The sequence below is a fragment of the Pinus tabuliformis genome, chromosome J, assembly GCF_031772625.1.
Source record: "Pinus tabuliformis cultivar Carrire ecotype Pingquan chromosome J, CPIR1, whole genome shotgun sequence".
NCBI classification, from domain to species: Eukaryota; Viridiplantae; Streptophyta; class Pinopsida; order Pinales; family Pinaceae; genus Pinus; species Pinus tabuliformis.
The window spans coordinates 112885573-112909095 of NC_142295.1; the positions used below are offsets into that span (position 1 = coordinate 112885573).

At 34.5% G+C, this 23523-nt stretch overlaps 1 pseudogene; it reads left to right on the forward strand.

Annotated features, from left to right (window-relative positions):
- The window catches only part of LOC149225796 (uncharacterized), a 128920-nt pseudogene extending 107221 nt beyond the window's left edge, over nt 1-21699 (forward strand).
- Nucleotides 21700-23523: the final 1824 nt, after the last annotated feature.

Genomic DNA, 23523 nt, shown 5'->3' on the forward strand with positions numbered 1-23523 from the left:
TTGTATCCTCTCTTCAATGGATGTCCAAATTTTTCTCAACAATCATTTGAAGGTACCTAAAGAGATGCCCAATGGTCCTCCACCTATTCCAAATCATTACCATGCTAATCATTTTCAACCTAGATGTGTACCACTTAGAATTAGGCCTTACATCTATACATATGCACAAAAGAGTGAGACTGAATAGAAGGTTCAACAAATGTTAAAGGTTGACATCATTTAACCTAGCCAGAGTGTTTTCTCTTCACCAATGATGATTGTTATAAAAAATCATGGTTCATGGTGTATGTGTCCATATTAAATACAACTTAACAAGATGAAAATCAAACATAAGTTTCTTATTCCTGTCATTGATGAATTATTAGATGACTTTCATGGAAAAATAATTTTTAATAAGTTGGATCTCTATTTTTGATATTATCAAATTAGAATGAGGCAATAAGACTTTCCCAAACATCCTTTAGAACCTATGAAGGTCATTATGATATTTTTGTTGTGCTATTTGGAGTTACAAATTCACCTTGAACATTTCAAAGCTTGATGAATTATATTTTCAATCCCTTCCTTAGAAAAATTTTGTTAGTAATTTTGATGACCTACTCATATATAAAAAAATATTAGGAAGAGGGTCTTGACACTACTGGAAGAGTGAAAATTATATGTAAATTCATCCAAGTGTGCCTTTAGGGTTCAAGAATTAGAATTTTTGGGTCCCATCATCTCCCATGAGGGTGTCAAAGTGGATCCTAAGAAAATCAAAGCTACCAGGAAATGGCCAATTCCATATACCTTGAAGAAACTTATAGGATTCTTAGGATTGACAGGATATTATTGCAAGTGTGTCAAGAATTATGGTCAAATAACAACACCTTGAAAAAAATTATTGAAAAAGGAAGCATTTTCTTGGACTAAAGAAACAATAAATTATTTTGAAAAAATTAAAGAGGCTATGTGTACAACTCCCATCTTGGAAATACTTGACTTCATAAAAACATTCATTATGATGTGTGATGCTTCAAGCCATGACAATAGTGCAGCTTTGATGCAAGAAGGAAGGCCCCTTGCCTTTGAAAGTAGTGAAATTAAAGGAAATGGATTACTCAAATCCATCTATGAAAAAAAATATTGGCCATACTACATGTAGTTAACAAATGGTGTCTATACCTAATAGGAATACACTTCAAAGTAAAAAGAGATCAGGATAGTTTGAAGTGATTATTAGAAGAAAAAAACTACGATGAAAAGAGTAACAAAAATGGTTTAAAAATATGTTGAGTTAGGACTTTTAAATTATGTAGAAAAAGGGAAAACAAACTATTGTGGCAAATGCACTCTCAAGGAAAGAGGAAGACACAAAGGGTTTACTATGTGTTATTTCTATTCCACAAAGTAATTGGGTGGAAGAATTAAGGATAGAATGGAAGAAAGATGAGAAGGAATGCAATATCATTCAACAACTACAAGAGGACCCCGATGTAGTAGAAAATTTTACATAGAAGAATGAATTGTTGTGGTATCAACATCACTTATACTTAAGTAATAATTCACAACTCAAAGAGAAGGTCCTTTTGGAATTAAAAACTTATCATATAGGAGGATATTTACGGTTTTTTAATACATACCACATGATCAAGAAATATTTGTTGGGGGAATGTCTTAAAGTATATGGGAAAAATTTTGTGGCTAAATGTGTGGTATGCCAACAAAATAAAGGAGAGACGATCTAGACCCTAGGGATCCTTCAATAATTAGCCATACCAAGCCAACATTAGGTATGGGTTTTTAATGGAGTTTCAACATTACATGTCTACCTAGATCGGAAAGAAATATGGTCATTATGTTAGAGGTAGATCACATGGAAAATTATGTCAATTTTTCTCGGTTTCGGATCCTTTTAAAGCACATACAATGGCATAATTTTTCATGGAAACAATACAAAAGCTACATGGAATGTTGAAGATTATTGTAAGCGACAAAGATCTAGTTTTCACTAAAAAAAAATTGGACTGAATTAGTTTCTTGTTTGGGTAATCAATTAGCTTACAACTCATATTTCCATCATCAATCTAATTAGAAAACTAAATATGTGAATAAATGTTTAGAAGGATGTCTACATTGCTTCACATATAATAATAAAAAAAACAATGGTTCAAATGGTTTCCCTTCGTAGAATGACGGTACAACACATCCTTCCATACTTCATCCAAAATGTCACCATTCATGGAACTTTATGGATATCATCCTCCATCCATCACATCACCTTTGAAAACAACTATAAAGACTCAAGAAGTAAAGGGCCACATATAACATCAGCGAGAGGTTCTCAAACTATTGAATCATAACTTTGTTATAGAAAAAAATAGGATGAAACAACAAGTAGATCAATATCACAGTGAAAGGAAATTTCATGTGGGGGAGTGGTTATTTGTGAGACTACAACCATATACACAAGCATCCCTCAAGTAACAAAAGATGGAAACTATAGCAGTAACAAAGTATTATGGCCCCATAAGGCATTGTAAAGGATTAGAAGTATGGCTTGCAAATTAGAGTTATATCCATATTCACATGTACATTTAGCATTCCATATTCATTTCTTAAAGAAGTAATTAATGACAAGATCTCAATCCAAACTATTTTACCAATGATTAATGAAGAATGGAATATCATACTAGAACCAAAAAAAATCTTGGAAATAAGGATTAAGCAGCTGAGAAATTGAGAAATCACTAATTACCTCATCAAATAGAATAACCTATTAGTGGAGAAGGTGACCTAGGAAGATGATTTATTCTTGTAGAAACACCCACAGATAGTCAATTGTTGAGGAAAACACTTTCTTAAAGGGGAGGGGCATGTAAATCCCTATATAAGCCCCATGTTAACACTAAAACTCTTATTAAGTCCTAAATAATGAGTGATTACATTTCTATTATTCTATTGTTATGCAGGATAGAACCTTTTGTGGTCTCATTTTATTATAATTGCACCCTCTGTCTCCTATATATAAATTAAGGGGACCTAGTCTTAGGATCATAAAATGTTGTCTTCTACATTTTATTATTTGTAAATTAAGGTTTTCCCCTTGAAGTGGACTATATTTATTGGTTTCTTATCATTTCTAAGGTGCAAGGTTCTATTTTCAATGTGACAAACACCCTCCAAAAAATTCTGTATACTTGAATTTTTGAGCCTACTATGGATCTTGTGATTGATCATTCCATGGTCACTTCTTGATCAATCAAAGTCACTTACTCACACATGCTCAGTTTCCAACAATTTCATGAATGAATTCTTCCATGTTAGCTTAAACAAGCATAAAAATAGTTTGTCAATACAATGTCTATGTAATGTTCAACCAATGTTGACAGTCAGTGCACACAGTTATTGAAAATCCCTCACTTTTAGTTGCATTTGTACTTCTATTTGGTGAGTTTTTCAAACTGACCCTTTTGCGCACCTTCATTTTCATGAGTGTCGTTTTCATGCTTTCGACTGTCTCTCTTGATTTCTTGCACTTTAATTAGTGTCATTTTCATGTTATCTTCACTATGGCACATGCCGCTTTCAATATCATTCGCATATCATAAATGTCACTCTCCCTTTTCTCTTCATATAGTAAATGACGTCTTTACACATGTTAGTTGTCACACAACGTGTATAGGCTCGTTTTGGTGGTTTCAATGGTTTATATTCATGAAAATGATTTGATATTACCATGTAAACACCTATCGCATTCATTTCCATAGTTTTAAGCATTGTCGCACAAGCATTGTCATAGTCATCGCAAAGTGTATCTTTAGTGTCGCACTTGTCATAAAGTCGTAGAAAAGTTGTCATATTGACGGAAATATGTTGTTAATGTGCTCTTCATGATCTATGTTGTTATGTCTTCAACTGTTCTAAGTATGTGATCACACTCAAGTCGTATTAATGTTCGCATCATTCTTATTGATCCCACACAACCATTTTTCGAAAACTTCCCTGCAAACTAGCCTCATCTAGCCTTCCTAAACTACACATTGCGTAGTTCCAACCCTCAAGATACAACCTTGTCCCTTGTCACGTGCAATGCGTAGTTCCTGCCTCTCAGAACTGTGAAATGTGCAGTTCCAGTACTCAAGCCTAGACCTTGGCCCTTAGAATTGCGCAATCCATCCCTCCATCCTACCCCCAACTATGCATTGCAAAGTATATGAGCCCAAGCCCAAACCCTAAGATCTTGAAATTTGCAACTATGCAATCACTAGGTCTACTCTACCTCCCAAAACTATGTAATTGATTGAAATAGTGAAAAACCTTGCATTCTAACTCACCAAGCATCAAAATTGCGCAATCTACTTGCACAGTCCAACCTGAACTATGCATTGCGTAGTGTCAAGGCTCAAGCCTCATCCCTATGTTCTTGAACTACACAATTGCGTATACACTTGGGCTCCTCTATCTTCCATAATTTCTCAATGGGAAAAATCAGTGTTCAAACCATCATCTTTTGAAAGGCACATTTTCACTCCTCTCTCTTGCTGATAGTTAGAGCCAAGGAAAATCTATAAAAATACATGGCAACTAGGCCAATACATTGGATGGGGATTCTATTCCAAATAGGGTGAGGTCTAATTAGGACTTCACATTGGGGATACCCCATGGATGACAAATTTCCAACACTGTCAACAATGGTGCAAAAAGGAGGGCCAAATGGAAAGTTGTGTCCATTGGGTCTGCTTTGAACCTATTATCTAAAATGGCTCATCCTCAAATCTTACCCCCGATGTGTTTCTCCAATTTATCCATTTTTAAATTTTCAATCCCTGATGAGCCTCTTTATCACTTGTCTCAGTTAAAGTTTGATGGCGAGGGTGGAAAATCCATAACCAATCACATTTCTATTTTTCTCAAATTTTGTGAATCTTACAAAATTGATGATGAATATTTTTCTTGTGTAATTTTATTCCTCACCTATGAAGGTCATATTAATAGATGGTTCCATACCCTTCCACCCACTTCCATCCATTTTCATAATTTCCTAGGGGATCTTCATCTAGCCTTTGATAAGTATGATTACCGAGATGTTTGTAAAAGAATCAATCACTTAAGAATGAAGCCTAATGAATGAGTTGAGGATTTTTCTGATCAATTCCTTCCCCTTTGTTATGAATTTCCTAAAGAAGGTATGGATAAAGATTTCTTGAAACAATATTTTGAGCTCTTGGTTCTTATCTCTTTGATGGGTGAATCTAGAACACCTGATTTTTCTTCATTGCCAACCCTTGTAAACCAAGAGACACCCCTAATTTTAGAGGAGGAACCTGTTATTCCTTTTTTTCCTTTTCCTCCTCCTTTTTCAGTTCTACTATGGGTGCCTCCTTACGATGATCGCAAAGTTGGGAATTTTTCACATCAAATCTCCAATCCATCTTCTCACTCTCCTTCTACTTTTCATGATTCAAATCCAATAGAGGAAATATTGAAATGGCTCATGAAACCTATGGTGAAAACCAATTTTTATATTTTTAAAGATAGTATTAACACTCATAAATCTAGTCTTGAATCTGATTTGAATTTATGTCAACCTCTATCATCTACATGTCCTGACTCTTTGTACTATGATCCACTTGATCAATCTGTCCCATCAACTACTTTTCCGCACTCTCCTAATTTTCAAGTTGCTGGCTGAGATTGTGATCAAGTTCAAGATAGTCACATTACCCAAGTAGAGGAGTGGGAAGGTGAATATCCATTTAATATTTCTTCTCCTTTTAAAAATCCTCCATGTAAATATGGTGTCTACTCATTCTTTGTTGATATTGAATCTGTTAATCTCAGTAACAAATCAAGTAAAATCAATTTGTTTAGATCTGTAATACTGGGAAATGATCATTATGATGATGATATTTCTGTTGATGTATGCGATGATGAATTCCCAAGTGCACCAGTTAATCTTTCAGTTTCTCATGAAAATTTTAATTTGAAAGATTTAGATATCGAATTTGTTTCGGTAAAATAAATTTCCCTTATCGAAACTTCCTTTTTGTCCCACTGTCCCTTGTGATCTCTTATTTACAATGCATCTACATGCGATGAAGATACTCCATGCTCTTCAACTTATTCATCATATGAGCTCACTTCTCAATTGACACAAGGTAATGAGGTTGTCCAAGATGAAAGAGAGAATAATCAGATCATTGAGTACCCTTTCTATCCCATATCATCTCTTGTTTTTCATGAAGATAACTCTTCAAATTAGCTTGCTCATGAAATTTCTCCATCTCTAGATTTGAGATCAGAAGAATCTTTCGTCTTGAGCAATCTAGTTGTTGGAGTTGTAAAATATGATAAAATTAGTGACAGAGATGGCTGCCATCTAGTTAATAGTGATATCATTCAAATCAATGAAAGAATATATCCTCACATCATGCATGATCTGGTTCAATCTTCGGAATGTTATTTTAATATCCTTCGATGTTCTAGGAATTTCAAGAGAGCTGAGGCACTTCAACTTATGTTGATCGTTATGTCTAGATCTCGCAACTATGGTAAGACCCCCAAACCGAGTCAAGTCTAGTTTTCTTCACAAAACTCTTCTTTTTGCAGGGTTTCACTTAATTAAATTCTTTATTGAAATATATTTTGCATTGCGGAAATGATATTTCGAACCTTCAAGATTCGATTTTTTATTGGATTCAAGATTATTCATATTCATGAAAATATCTTATATCAAACTTGGGTTTGGAATATGTATCTCTCATAGAATAATGGAACTGTGAAGTTGATTATTCTAAATATTATCTTTGGGTAAAGTATTCATAACTATCACACAATTTTGAAAACAATTAGCTCCTAATCCTTCTTGTGAATATTCTGATGCTAATATTTTTTTTCATCACACCTGAAATCCTCTTCAGTGTCAGTAAATGCATGGATTGTTTGAAGAACCAAATTCTTCTTCACTTGTTTTACCTTGACTAGTTTCATTTGTTTGTTATATTAACGTTCCTTTTTACTTCTTTCGATGATTACGATGATAGTGCAGTGTGTAACCAATCACAAGAAAATGGTTTGTTACACTCGTCACAGGGGGAAGATGATTCTATTATGCAAAGTATTTGTGGAACTATTCAAATTGATTTATCTTTGGTAATTCCAAATTGGTAATATGATGCTTTAATCATCCCATCTGATCGTGATTCTATTTCTGATGACTATTGTTCAACTTACTATTCTCCCATCAACACATCCAATGAAAGTTGTTTTACATCCTTTATTTTTTATGGTTTAACATCTCACAATCTGGGTACAGGTCAAGTGGTTGAGCCACTTTCGCACTCGCAGATGGTTATGTCAAGTCCTCCCTATCTTGACATGCCTGTTCAATATGATCATATCTATTTCTCCTCACAATATTATCATCGTAATCTCATGCCTTTAATTGAAAATTCATCTTTTCAAATATTTTAGGGTTTTCAAGAGGATTGTCACGAATTTTACGATCCAATCATTGAATGGTTGGAGCAATATTGCTTGGCAGGCTCTGTCACAAATAACAAGTTTTGATATTTCTGCGAGCTTGCTAAGGAGTTTGGTGTAGTTGAAGACATTCGCAAGAAACTTCTGAGGTTTTTTGAATGGAAATTTTCATAGAGAAATGTAAGAATGTGAATTAGTTAGAAGTAGTGGCTATGGCCCATATTTTTGCTAACGAGCTAGACCTTCGAAATTTTGTGCAAGTTATTCAAGTTCTTATCTATTCTGTTGCACATTGATTTATATAATTTTTATTTTCTTATATCTTTGCGAATGTAGGTTGGAAGCAATTATGATGGCTTCATTGGAAATTTCATTATATGTGACCCCAAACTTCTAGATGATTAGGTTTGGAATAGGTTTAGTTGCATATTATTTTACCTTCGCATCCATCTTGCATTCATTTTCTATAGTTTGTCTTGTGTTTTATCATTTTAGTTTCACATCATCTTTTCGGTTAGCCTCTTGCATTTTGTATTCTAGTTTTGCTTCCTTATTGTGTTTTTTCTTTTCTTTGTTTTGTAAGACTTTGCATGAAGATGCTCCATTGGTTGAAAAGGGAATGTGGAAAAATAGAAAAGGACTTTGTGACATTGCAACATTTAGCTAATTCTCTGCCCTTCTTCCTTATCCTGGTTACATCTTTTGGTCGATGACATTCCAATGGAAAATATGATCCTTGCATTTAGAAAGCCTTTGTAGAACCATGATCTCCATGACTATTTTGGAAACCCCATCCCTACACTCGAGTCTTTATGTTTTTGTGTTTTCATACTGATCCAGTCAAGTAGAGAAAGGCAAGGGAAAAATATAAACAAGAAAACCAATATTAGAGGTATTATATATGCTTCTCTGAGGGACAACCTCTCCTACTCTCAATAAGTTGGTATCCTTCTTTCACCCATGAAATAAATACGTGTCGATGCATAGTCCTATATAAAATAAATAAATAAAGGAAAAAGAAGAGAAGTGCTTCCTGTGCAGAGAGGTGAACCAAGAAACTCTGTCAAGGTAATATCAAGGCTCACTAACAATGAAGCGATGTTTATGTTCCTAAAGTGACTCGATCAGGGTATTGTCTAAGCTTGTTGTCAGTGGAGAAACACCATATATGAATAAATATACTCTGAAAATATAAATATCGCAAACTTCATTACCCTATCCCGACTCAAAACATTATGTGATCATTGATCTTATGTTTTTGTTTAACTAAGTAAAGGAATGAAGGGGGCTATGCTTATGCACGGGGTAAGTGGGGAAGCCATGGTAATCTAAGCAATGAATAATACATCCTGAAGCACTATACCCTTCACGAAATAATTGACCAAGGAAGAGAAGTTTGAGTTCTACCAGTGTGTTGCCAAGTGTTTTCTCTGTGATAAACACCCTCCAAAAATTTTCCTATACTTGGATTTTGGAGCCTACTATGGATCTTGTGATCAGTCGTTCCATGGTCACTTCTTGATCGATTGAAGTCACTTGCTCACACATGCTCAATTTGCAATAAGTTCATGAACACATTCTTCCATGCAAGCTTGAAAAAGAATAAGCATAGTCCATCAAGACAGTGTCTATGCAATTTTCAATCCATGTCGACAGTCAGTGCATAATGTCATTGATAGTCCCTCACTTTTGGTTTTTGTACTTTTATTTTGGTGAGTTTTTCAAATTGTCGCTTTTGCATACCTTCATTTTCACAAGTTTCATTTTCATGCTTTTGGTTGTCTCTCTTGCTTTATTTCACTTTAATTAGTGTCATTTTCATGTTATCTTCACTATGGCATGTGTCTCTTACAATATCATTTGCATATCACAAGTGTTGTTCTTCCTTTTCTCTTCATATAGTAAATTTCATCTTTACACATGTTAGTTATCGCACAATGTGTATAAGCTCATTTTGGTGGTTTCAAGGGTTTATCCTCATGAAAATGAGTTGATATCACCATGTAAACACCTATCGTACTCATTTCCAGATTTTTAAGCATTGTCACACAAGTGTTGTCATGGTCATCACAAAGTGTATCTTTAGTGTTGCAGTTGTCATAAATTCATCGTTATGGCATTAAAGTAAATATGTTGTTAATGTGTTCTATATGATCTATGTTGTTATGTCATCAAGTGTTCTAAGTATGTGATCAAAATCAAGTCATATCATTGTTCACATAAGTCTCATTGATCCCACACTTATCCAAATTTAAGAAACTTCCCTACAACAAAACCTCATCCGACCCTCCTCAACTACGCATTACACAGTTCCAACCTCAAGTTGCAACCTTTTTCCTTGACACTACGCAATACACATTTTCTACCTCCTAGGACTGTGCACTGCGTAGTTCCAGTGCTCAAGCCTAGACCTTGGCCCCCAGATTTGCATAATCCAACGCTCTAGCCTGGCCCTAACTATGCATTATGCAGTCTCTGAGCTCAAGCCCAAACCCTAATCTCTTGAACTACGCAACTACATAATAACCAGGTCCTCTCTTCCTCCCAAAACTATGTAGTAGACTAAAATAGTGCAAAACCATGCAATCTGACTCACTGAGCCTCAAAACTGTGCAATCTACCTACACAGTCCAGCCTGAACTGCACATTACGCAGTCTCAAGGCTCAATCCTCAAACTTAAGCTCTTGAACTACACAACTACGCAATCACCTAGGCTCCTCTATCTTCCAAAACTATGCAATGGGAAAAATCAGTGTTCAAACCCTCAGCCTAGCTCCCTAAGCTCCCCAACTGTACAAACTTTTTGCACTACAACAAAACCTTGTGATTAGTTTCCTATTTTGCTTCCCTTTTTGTGTCTAGTACCCATTTTGGTGTTATTTGTGTCCATTTATCAAATATGGTGCAAAAATTGATGCAAAATTTTCACCGAGTTTTGCACCAAGTATTACACCAAGTTTAGCACCAGGTATTGTAATAGGTTTTGCATCAGGTTTTACACCAAGCTTTACGCTAGGTTTTGTGTCATCCTTTGCACCATGTTTTACATCAATTTTGGCACCTAATTTTGTTTCACCTACTTTTTCATCCTCTATTGCATCCACTTTTTGTGCCTACACTTGCATCAACTTTTGCATCATCTCTTGCATCCTCTTTTGCATCCTTTTTTAAATTATTTTTTGCATCCAATTTTGCATCGTTTTTTGCATCCCCTTTGTGCCAAGTTTTTCATTGAGGTTTGTGTATACTTTTGCATCTACTCTTTTTCCATCCACTATTACATCTTGTTTTGCATCCATAGTTACATCCTCTTTTGCATCTATTATTGTTTCCACTATTGCATCTAATTTTCTTGTGCCATAATTTGCACCTAGTTTGGCACCTCCCTTTACACCCACTTTTGCCTCTAATTTTGAATCCACGATTGAATCCTTATATACATCTAGGTTTTCATTGACTTTTACATCTATTTTTGCATCCCTTTTAGTATCCACTTTAGCTTCAGGATTTGCATCAACTCTTCTGTCTCGTTTTGCATCTACTTATTCATCGAATTTTGTTGCATCCTATTTTGCATCCACTGTTGCACCCATGTTTATGTCCACTTTTGCATCCCTTTTTGCATCTTCATTTGCATCTTCATTTTCTTACTTTTTTCATCTATCATTACATCCACTTTTGTTGTGCCACAATTTGTGTCATGTTTTTCACTTACTATTGTACCCACGTTTGCTTCCAATTTTGCTTCCATGTTCGCATCCTCTTATGTATCCAATATTTGCATCAAATATTGCATCTCTTTTTGCATCGATTGTTGGGATTATGCATTGGGTTTTGCATCTCGTTTTGTATCTTCCTTTGCATCTACTTCCATTGCATCCAATTTTGTTTCTCCTATTGCACCCATGTTTGCATCCACTTTTGCATCTCTTATTGCATCTTGTTTTGCATCCAAGTTTGCATCTTTTTTTTGTCTGTTGTTACATCCACTTTTGTTGCACCATAATTTGTGCCATATATTGTGCCTACCATTGCAAACCACATTTTATTCCACTTTTGTATCCACATTTGCATCCTCTTTTGTTTCCAAGTTTGCATCGAATTGTTTATGTTTTTTGCATCTAATTTTCCATCTACTTTTACATCCACTTCTAATGCATCCACTTTTGCATCTAATTTTGTGTCCATTATTGCACCCATGTTTGATCCATTTTTACATCCATTTTTTCATACAAGTTTTCCACCTTTTTGCATCCAATTTTATATTTGTTGTTGCATCCACATTTGTTGCCCCACGATTCAAGTTTTATGCCTACTATTTCACCCATGTTTTCTTCCACTTTTTCATCCGCATTTGCATCCTATTTTGTGTCCAAGTTTGCATTAACTATTGCATCCAATTTTGTGTCAAATTTTGTGTCTTGTTTTGCATCTACTTATGTTGCATCCAATTTTACGTCTATTGTTGCCCCCATTTTTTATGTTCGCTTTTGCATCCCTTTTACAACACTCATCATATTTTATGCATTGATGATATTTCTTATGACATTGCCAATTATGAACAACTGATGAAAATGTCAATAATTATGATGATGATGATAATGAAGATGATGACGATGAAATGAATTGTGATTATGATGATATTGAAAATGATAACAAAGATGATGGTGGTTACAATGACAATGATGATGATGATGACTGTGATTGTGATGATGGCAATGCTAATTACCTTGGCCAATATTCCCAATTTTTAAATGTTGTCATTGTTATAATCATCATCATTATCTTTGGCTTCATCATCCAAGTCATCATCATCTAATCATTATTATCATTATTGTCATATAGGTCATCATCAACAACAATAATGGCATGAATGATGATGACGATGCCAATGATGATGATGTCCATGATGACGATGACAACAATGATGATAGAAATTACATTAATGATGATGATGGGGATGATGAAAATGATAATGATAATGATAATGGTAGTGATGATGATGATCATCGATCATCTCTCAAAAATAGAGTTGTTATTTCTCTTGCATATATCATGTGTCCTAAGAACCCTTTTCTAGCACTCATAACATTTTTTGAGTTGACAATATTTCTTACAACACCAATAATTATGAACAATTAACGATAATGTCCATAATCCTGATGATGATGATGATAGCATGAATGGTTATTATGATGATAATGCAATGATGACAATAATGATAAAGATGATGGTGGTGATGATGATGATAATGAAGATGATGACAATGATTATGATGATGCCAATGACCTTACAAGTATGGATTCATGAGCTTACTAGTTTCAAGATTATCTTATGCATACGTATTACTATCAAACTTTTTACATTTTCAGTTACTATTTGGATATTTTCCTCGTCTCAATAATATCCATTATCTTTTCCATATACATGAGATAGAGTTAGAGGGTTAGTACCTCATTTATAGATGCCGCATTTATTATGAGATTCAAGGGATGTTTGATTTTCTTTATCAATAATTGGATGGATCATTTTTTACTCTCTTTCAATACACATATAACTCTACTTATGAGGGAGGTCCTTGGATATAGATATTTATATAAGGCCTTATGTGGCCTTCCCCTTTTGAACTCTTCCAAGGGGTTCACCTCCTTCCATGTTTCCTTGCCTACATAGGGCCAAATTTGACAAACCAAGACTCAAAATTATTCAACTATAAAATTGGTGATGCGTCGTACCTCTTCTTGACCCCTCAATGGGACAAATTTCTTCAGAGAGACTATTGAGGATTTCTCATCATAGATCACAGGTTACTATGTCACAGGACCTATTACCCTACTTCATGTTGAGAAACCACGTGTCAGAAGAAAATGATTGATTTATCTTAACTTGATAATTACTTGTGAATTATTTTTTGGTTCTAATTACTTAGATTGTCTTCTTCGTCAAGTAATTACAAAAAAATGAAAAACATAAAGATCACAAGGAAACAAAGAACACCAAGAATTAGGCTCCAAGCCAGGGCAAAACTCCATAAAGGGGAAAACCCATAAATCCTTCTCTTATAGAATTAAATCAAAATGATATATACAAGACCCAATACCAAGACCAAGACTGCCACAAATATCCAAGTCAACCCTCCTCCAAGTATCCTCCAACCAAGTCAAAGTCAATGAAAGTCAGCACCGATCAAACACTCTAAAATATGGTCAAATCACAAAATTTTGGACTTGCAGTAAAGGATGAAGTTAAGACCTGTAATTTTTGTAGAGAATCCATAGAACCTTCACATGTGTGCATAGAAACAGGCTAAAAAAATCATAGTTTATCTCTCCTTTAATTTTGGTTGTCTTTTATTCTTTTTTGGCACAAGAAATGATGTTTTGTGATGATAAGTGATTGGTGTTCAAAGTGATCAAGTTTATTGATATATATACTTATCCAAGAGGGTCAAATAGCTTCCTCTCAGGCCAACTTGTTCAAGGAGGGCTGACTTGGCCTTGTGTTGATTATTTGACTCAAAATAAAAATTCTATTCCTTTTCCTTTCAAAAGTCCAAATGGGACTTGACTCAAATACATTTCTCTTAACTCAAAATAATTTCTTTTTTACTCTATAAGCATGACATGACCTAACAAAAAATTAAGTAATAATAATGAATATAATAATAAATATCAATGCTAAAATTTAAATTTTATTGCATTACGAAGACTGACACTAGTTACATTTTTCGGCACTTCGTCTAAACTAGGGAGGTATTCATAATGAAACAACAAAGTACTCTCAAGTTTAAATATTCATATAAGAAAGGATCTGGATTGATAAGAATCAACGATGATTTACATCATCATAACCAACATTGTCAAAATAGCAAGGCCTTGACTAAAAAGTTTTATCTCTCCATTAGATCATAGCACAATGTTAGGAGGCATAAATCTGGAAACCACTGCCTCTCTAGGCACTTACCCCACCAAGATGTTCACTGGGTATGTCCTCACATAACCATTTCCTAATCCACTTTCATAATACTTGACACCAAGAAATTTTGATCCTCATGACTATTCTTATCTTGGATTAATGTACTTGACTTATGGCAATTAGTCCTAGTCAAAGTACAAATTCTTAAATAATATCGGTCCTACATATTTATCAAATCCACCATTCTCCCTAATTATGTCTTTACTAGGCTTACAACTATTAGTCCTAGCCATAGTACATGGAACATGGAGAATATGGTGTCCACCCTCACTCCCTCTCAACCAGGGAGGAGACGTCCAAAAGCATAAGATTTTCTCAAGAATACCCATCATTTTCATAGAGAATAATATCATTAATTCATTTTCATCACATGACATATTTATGATTAAGTATTCATATATTTGTGGCAAAATATTTCCCCTTTTATCATTTGTGATGAAAGAAAAGAAAAAAGTGAAAGCCAAAATCATTAAATATATACTAGAATGATGTATCTAATTCTAAACTCTATGGTTTAAGTGAAAATTCATGTAAATGTTACATCGATGAGTTGTGACAAAATTATGAAAACCTCATTCCCTAAGTCCTATATATAAGAAAAAGCAAAAGAAAGGAAAATAAGGCACAATGAATGGTAACTCATGTTTTCACTCCCTCTTTGGAAAACATATGAATATATACACCCCTAGTCACACTTGATCACATTTTTGTGATGGTTAAATCATGAAGTCCCCTTTTCCCCTTGAATTTTCATTTCATCATTTAAGCACCTAATTGAGGATCTAGGGAATGCTTTTTTCCTAAGGGTTTCATGTCTACTATTGGTTTACTTATGTCACTCTACTGTCAATTTATGTGATGGAGTGAAATACTTAAGTTTGTGGAGTTATTAGAAAAGTGTGTTAAGTTATTCAGCACACACACATGTATTATATCTCATTTTATCCACATGTGTGAGTTGGAGACTCATTGCTTGAACACTTTAATGGAGACTACTTTAGGGATTTGATGGTATAGCTTACAAAATATCTTGGTAAACATTATGATTCATCCTTTATTTTCCTCAAGAGACTTCATAATATTGAAGTCACTCCCAATAATCCATGGAGATGGGGAGTATAAGTTACTCGTGCTAGCAATAGAATTGAGAAATAGAGGTTTGGCATTTGTGATATTAGATTCATAGACATTGGATACATGGTAGTAATCCTTGATGTCAATTAACTAAAATTGTATTGTCATAATGTGAAAAGAGGTAAACATATTGCTAACCTTGATGTCCTGATCATTCCAAATAATAGCCATTCCACCCAAGTATCTCTAAGCATCAATCACTACTACTTGGAAATTCCTCCCTCATTTGCTAATTATATGAGGTAGAACCTCACTTAATATTTTTGTTTCTTGTACCAACATTATTGATGGGTGTTTTGTGTAGCATTTTTCTTTTAAGAGTCTTTGTTTTCCTTTACTATTGAGGCCCCTCATGTTCCATGAGACTATTTTCATGGAGAATTTACACAAAGGAAGTATAATGTAACTAAAAAAATACATGTTTCAATATTTAAGTTCTTGGACAATGCCACTTTGTGACTCCTATATTTCCTTAACCCAGAACTGAATGGTGAACTTGATGGCCTAAAGGGAAATTGACCAATGAAAACCTCAAAAGGAGATTTCTTTTGACTTTATCATATACAAGTTAGCGTAATAAAAAAAATATCCATAATAATTTCATAAAGCAATGAATCATTAAAGAAATATCCATAACAATTTCATCAAGAAATGAATCATTACATTATAAAAGACAATCTATAAAACTTTTGGAAACTTTTTGCTAAACCATGCTCAAAACCCACATATTTAATATTAATATTTAACAATAATGTGGACAATAACAATTTTTCATAAATTAAATAACATGTTATCAAGCCTAAGAAATGTCACTAAAATGCAACTAAAAAACAAGCAACTAATGGAAGTGACCACTCAAGGCCACGATAAGACAATTAATATATTAAGACCAAGATTAATGGGGACAAAGATCTACAAAGGACAAAAGCAACCCTATTTTAACGTTATTGTTTTATTATGTGCATGTTGAACGTCTCAAGATATAATGAAGAGAAAAATGATTTTTATTGCATTAAGAAAACCCAAGCACATTCTATAAATTAGCAAGGAGAGATGTATACTATCCATCTCAACTATACAACACATGGCATTAAGTTATTTTTAATATATTATTTAATATTTTATCATAAAATCACAAACTAACATGAATGGAATGTTTAAAATCCATTTTTATAAAAACAAAATATAATTTTTGTTATAAAAATAAAAATAAAAATACCAAAAACTAAATATATATTTTTAGAAAAAAATAATACTAAAATTAAATATATATTAGAAAGAAAAAAAAAAACTAAAACATAAGGAAATTATTATTTTTTAATTAAAAAAAAAAAGAATTTTTTTAAACACTTCCCTCCATTCCAAAAAGAAAAAATAATAATAGAAATAAGGATGGACCAAAATTCTTCCTTTTCCTCGTGAGTGTTTCCCACCATTCATTCCACTCACTCGAGCTATTTCATAAAATAGAGCTAAGTGTTATTTCACACTCTTTTGGCAAAGCCTATCGAGCATCGTCTGTGATATATCTATTCTTTGATCGAGTCCTTGATATATTGATCAAGGTTTGATTCCCTTGGAGATTAATTGGAGCAAAGAAAACATGAGCACTCTTAATTCCAAGTTCAATGCCTCTGATGGTGGACACGAGGCAAGGGAGTGGGTTGCGGTCGTGGTCATAACTCCAAGTTTATTGTCTCTGATGGTGGACGAGGCAAGGGAGGGGGTTGCAGTCATGGTCATGGAGGTACAATAGATAATAAGATGAGGCACACTACAGACGAGGATCTAGAAGGAAAGCTAGGGTTTGAGCTCTTCATTGAGGGTGAACCCCACTTAGGATGGCTCTTGTAAGTTTCCTCACTGCAACCATTTTTTTTCCAGCATATTAGTTGTTGTATTGAATGGGATCAAAAATTGGTCAGTGATTTAAACAAATTTGTTGGTAGGCAATTAATGCTACCAACAATTATCAATTCACACTCAACATCCTTCTTAATCTTGATCTACAATTATGATTACAAAAAGTTCCTGTAATTATGACCTAAATTCATTTACATGTGTTGGATCAATTATAGGTTTATAATTCATTTGGTAATTAAAAATAATTTCCCCACGCGATGGGTCAATTGCTCCTTTACAAGCTCCAGTTCCAATCCAAACTCTGCATGTCATTTATAATTCAATTAGATTCAATAATGATTATACAGAAAACTTTTCTCTGGAATAATTCACAGATTTCCTTACCATATGATGGACATATCTTCAGATCTCGACTTTTAATACCAATATATTACCATTGGTATTACCTACAACAATCTTCAATCTTGGTGCAATTTTTGTGTAGTCCAAATTTTCATACAACCTAATACATTTCAAGTTTGAACAAAAAGAACAAAACATTGCTTAATAACCCTAGAAACTTTTTAATCAAAGGAAAATTTCACACATAACATAAAGTTTGATTTCTCTTGTATTACTTTCACCAATCAGGGACCATCAATACTTAGTATTTACATGAATCGAAAGTAAATATACTTCTTAGTCACCATATTCCTAGGGGGAATTCTATTTTATGTGGAGTTTGCTCCATAGTTTTCTCTTGGCATGGTTTGTTTTACTTTCTAGACCCATTGACCTTTAATAAAATTATTTTATCTTTCATTATGAAATGCTCAGGGCCAATAGTTTTCTATAAAGGGTCAACCAAGAAGAAAATTTACCAGATTCGGTTCTTCCTATACCCACACTCACCCCCAAATTAGCTCAGAACCATATAAATGTTGATCCATATCATTCCTATAATGTTGTCATCTCCAATCGATGGACATGTTACCAATTTATGGATACATTTTTGATCTGGAAATATTTTAATTATGTAAGTAGATTCAGCTCTACAAATACCCACACTCCCCCAAAATCAAATCAGAACCATGGAAACGTTGATCTGGATCATTCCTGCAATTTTGTTGTCTCCGATTGATGGACCTATTTCTAGTTTATGGATACATTTATGATCTAGAAAAATTTTAATCATGTAAGAAGATTTGGCTCTACGTATACCCACAATCACCCCAAAATAAAATCAAAACCATAAAATGTTGGTTCGGATCATTCCTACATTTTGTTGTCTCCAATCGATGGACCTGTTTATATTGTATGGATACATTTCCAATCTATAAATATTTTAATTGTGTAAGAGGAATCACCTAGGGCTTTAGTGGAACTGTAGCATGTGGAAGGAAACAAGTCCCTAAGGTAATGCAAGTTTTTAGTTCGTTGAGAGTTGTAGAGTGATAGTAGTAGTATCTAGCTTTAATGGGTGTCCTGTTGCATTTGACTATGTTGGAAGTTGTAGTTTTTCTAGTGGTTTCTCTAAGCTAGTTTGGGCTTGAGGTGAATGATGATGTGTTGGGACTCATAGTTTTCAAGGAAGACTTGAACGATCCAAAATTGTCCCTTGCTTCTTGGAATGAGGACGATGACAACCCATGTTTGTGGGCAAGTGTGGTATGCAGCCCCAAAATAGGAAGAGTCATAGAAGTGGTGCTCAACAGAGGTCTCACTAGGATTCAGTCCCTTCACATTCTCTCTCTTTCCTACAACAATTTCTCTGGAAATATCAATATCATCAAAGATCTAGCACAAAGTCCCAACCACAAAATCATGAATTTGAATCACAATTCATTCTCTAGTGCAATTCTTGCCCAACTCTTTCAATAATGTGATACACTCAGAGCCATTTCCCTTTCCCACAATGTGTTACAAAGTTCCCTTTCTTCTAGCTTGAGATCTTATTCCAGTTTGGCAGCATTGAACTTGTCTCCAAACCATCTGTCTGGGTCTCTTCCTGGGTCAATTTCGTCACTAAAAAATCTAAGGTCACTGGACTTGTCCCACAATTCCTTTGTAGGAGTTTTACCTGTGGGTATTGGGGGTCTCAGTACTCTTCAAGATATTCATCTCAAGAATAACAACTTTTCTGGCCCTTTGCGAGTTGATTTAGGTGATTGTTCTCTTTTGAAAATTTTAGATTTTAGTCATAACTTGTTTTCAAGTGGGATGCCAGATTCCTCGAAAGGGTTGAATTTTGTTTTGACTATGAGAATTGTCACTAATTTGTTTGTGGGAACTATCCCATCATGCATAGGAACCTTAAGAGATCTCGAGTCTCTAGATTTTTCAAGAAACAATTTCACTAGATAAATTCCCTCCATTTCCTCCCTGCAGAATGTTAGGCTCATCAATGTATCATATAGTAAGCTCTTGGGACCCATTTTGGAATCTTTATTTGGTTGTAGTAGGCTCTAATTGGTTGATTTCAGTAGGAATGGATTTACTAGAAGCATTCTTAGTGAGTTGTTTCAGTTGGGTTTACAGAACACATATTTGTCATGGATTTTTCTCAATGGGAGCATTCTACAAGTTGGTTCTACAAAATCATAGCAATTTATGAAAGAACTAGATTTGTCACACAGTAGCTTGAGTGGGGAAATATCTCCATCAATCACTTAATGCTCCAATTTAAATCTATTGAACTTGTCAGATAACCTTATCGCCTCGAAGATTCTGTCGGAGATTGGTAATCTTAAGTCACTGGTGTCTTTGGATCTAAGTTATAGTCATCTGTTTAGAGCCATACCTGTGAGACTTGGTAATGCTAGTGCTCTTTCAGTGTTGAAACTAGATGAAAATTTCTTATTTGGACGAATTCCTACAGAAATTGGAGAATGTTCATCTTTGGCTTTGCTAAGCTTGGTAAACAATAGTTTGACTAGAAATGTACCCAAGGAATTATCCAAGTTTAGTCGACTAATAAAAGATTAATTTGGGAATGAACAATCTTACTAAAGAATTAACCTAGCAATTAGGGAATTCGGGTCATCTATTATGGGTAAAATTTTCCCACAACAAACTTAAAGGGAGGATATCAAAAGGCCATATATTCAACACATCAAACATGACTTCTCTTGAATGAAATGCAGGCCTATGTGGATTGGGAGTTAATGTTACTTGTCTCATGGTTATGCATAAGCCAATTATTCTAAATCCAAATATGAGTGGGAGTCCAACCGGAGGAGGAATTCAAGTGATTAAATCTAGATCCAGTGGAATTGTAATATCTGCATTAGCTATGATTGCAATAATATGTAGAGAATTCTAATATCTACAGAAGTGTTTCTACAATAATTGCAATATCTGTAGTAGCTATGATTACATTTGGTGTTGTCGTTGCGACTATCCTGAATGTAAGAGCACAATCCAATTCAAAATCGACAAATCTTATGCTTGATAGCTTTTCTCAGTACCCATCCACTGATATGGCTCTAGGAAAATTGGTTCTGTTTACACCCAACTTTGATCATGCATTTGAGGATTGGATGACTAGTGCTCATGCATTGATTAACAAAGATTGTGAGCTTGGAAGGGGAGGGTTTGACATTATGTACAAAAAGGTCCTAGGGGATAGGCAAGAAGTTGCTATAAATAATCCGATGGTTTCAAATTTGGTTAAATCATAATAAGGCTTTGAGAAGGAGATACAACTTTTGTGTAGAATCAAACATACAAATCTAGTGAATTTCCAAGGATACTACTTGACACCACAATTACAACTTCTTATATATGAATACATTCAAAGTGTAACTTTTTGTAGTCGACTTCATGAAAGATCCCAAACAAATCCCCTATTAAGTTGGTCAAATCAGTTTAATATAGATTTGGGGACTGCAATGGGGCTTGCAAATCTTCACCATGCTTGTAAACAGCTAGTCATACACTATAGCATAAAATCCAGCAATATTTTGTTGGATGAGAATTACAACCCTAAAGTTGCAGATTATGGCCTTGCAAAGTTGTTTCCCATGCTTGATAGATGCATTATTTGTAGAAAAATACTGAGTGCATTAGCATTTATGGCACTCGAATTCGCCTGTTAGAGCCTTAAGATAAATGAAAAATGTGATGTCTATGGATTTGGGGTGTTGTTGTTAGAACTTGTTACAGGAAAAAGGCCAGTTGAATAAATGGAGGATGACGTTGTGATCTTATTTGACAATGTGTGGTCATTACTAGATGAAAGAAAGGCACTGACTTTTGTGGATTTGACTTATTTTGTAAGTTAGTGGAGTAATGTAACTTATTTAAGGAACAATAAGAATGTAGCTGACTTATGTGCCTAATATTTATGGAAGAATGAGCTTCCTATGTTGAGGGTTGAGATGGTTCAACATAAAGCCATGATGAGTTTGAAGGTGCAAATTTGGTAGTGGGTGACTACTATTTCTGTGAGTTATCCTGCTCATTATCCGCAGTGGTATTGGATCTTTGGGTTCTTTGTGCATCTTGCCTAAATATTTCCTAGAAAACAAAACATTAATAAAAATAAAAAACATTAAAAATTTAAATCTAATATATCAATTTATATTTAACTAATTATGAAAACTAAACCACAAATTTTTCAACTTAACATTCTTATTGGGGTCTCTTTGCACCTTTTTGGAGCAATTGATAGTATTAACATTAAGAGAGAAGTTTTCCCCAAAAAATAAGCATTAAGAGAGAAGGTTAGAGAGTTGAAATTCAATACATACATCGATGTTTCCTTCTCATCTGTCCCACTCGTGAATTCTAGAGAGAGATAATACAAAGAAAATAGAGAAAGAAACCCTCTCAAAATAAAAAAGTACTAGAGCATAGGGCACTTAGGATGTGAGTGGGAACACAGATTTTCAAACTGGAACCCTTATTATTAACCATTCCCAAACCCTCATGTCCTTACCTAACCCTCTGTTAGGTTCCTTCCTTTGGATATTCTTCATCCATTATTTGAGATTATAATAAAAATGTTGATCTGTGTTGGTTTGAGGGGGCTTGACCCAGGTTCAAAGTGCGTTGTGCACCAACAAATCCCTCAACTACTGGCCCTTTCAACAACAATCTGCAAGCATATCACAGTCTCGCCCGAAGCAGTTATGGGATATCTGTGCAATGGCACCGTGTATTTACTTCTACTCTATATTGATCTTATAGCTCCGTGTGCATAAGAACTTCACGCAGATGATTAATTTAACATAATCACATTAAACCCATAAACTCTAACAAATAATAGTATATCTTATAGTTCTTCTCATAATTTAGTGAAAAGCATACATAACAATACTAACAACAACAAAGACTGAACATTGAAAGATAGAAAATTATTCACCAAAGCTTATTCTTTATTAATATAAATCTTCAGTATATATAGATATTCAACCTGCACACCTAGTTGCAGGTGGTTTGTGCACTTAGATGTAGACTCTTCCAGGCCTCCGCACACTCAGCTACAGAGCCTTCCCCAAAAATATAGACCACAGATACAAATACAAAGATTCAATTCACTTATGATGATATGATTTGATTACAAAGTATTACATCTTATTATATACATTTCATATTTACAAAAACCATGTTCCACATCCCATGGATCCATAAAACAAGGACTAATACCCAATACCCATTACAAAATAAGGATTTTCTCCCATCCCCAAAGCCCTAAAATGTTGTGCCATGAATATATCTTCACCATCTCCGTGCGGTCTGCTCCTTCTTTTACAAGGTCTTTTACCCAAAACTTGGACCAATTTGGGCCATGCCCAACAAGCCCCCAACACTCACCCGTGACTCGTCCCGAGTCACTCAGCTTCGACACCCTTGATCTTTGTTATGATCCTGTTGTACACCGCGTTGTACTACTAGACCATTTCTGCCATCAATTTTTCTTCCTAGTGCGCCTCCTTCAACAAAGCTTCTGCAGTAGGGCCAACAATATTTTGCAATATTTCTGCTTCACTTCTCTTCAATTCCTTCATCTTCTCATCCACTTCCTATGAAAGTTTCAGGGCATCCTCCTGCCATGGTTGAGCCCTCTCCTGCAATATTTGTGCTTTTCTATGAAGATCATCTAT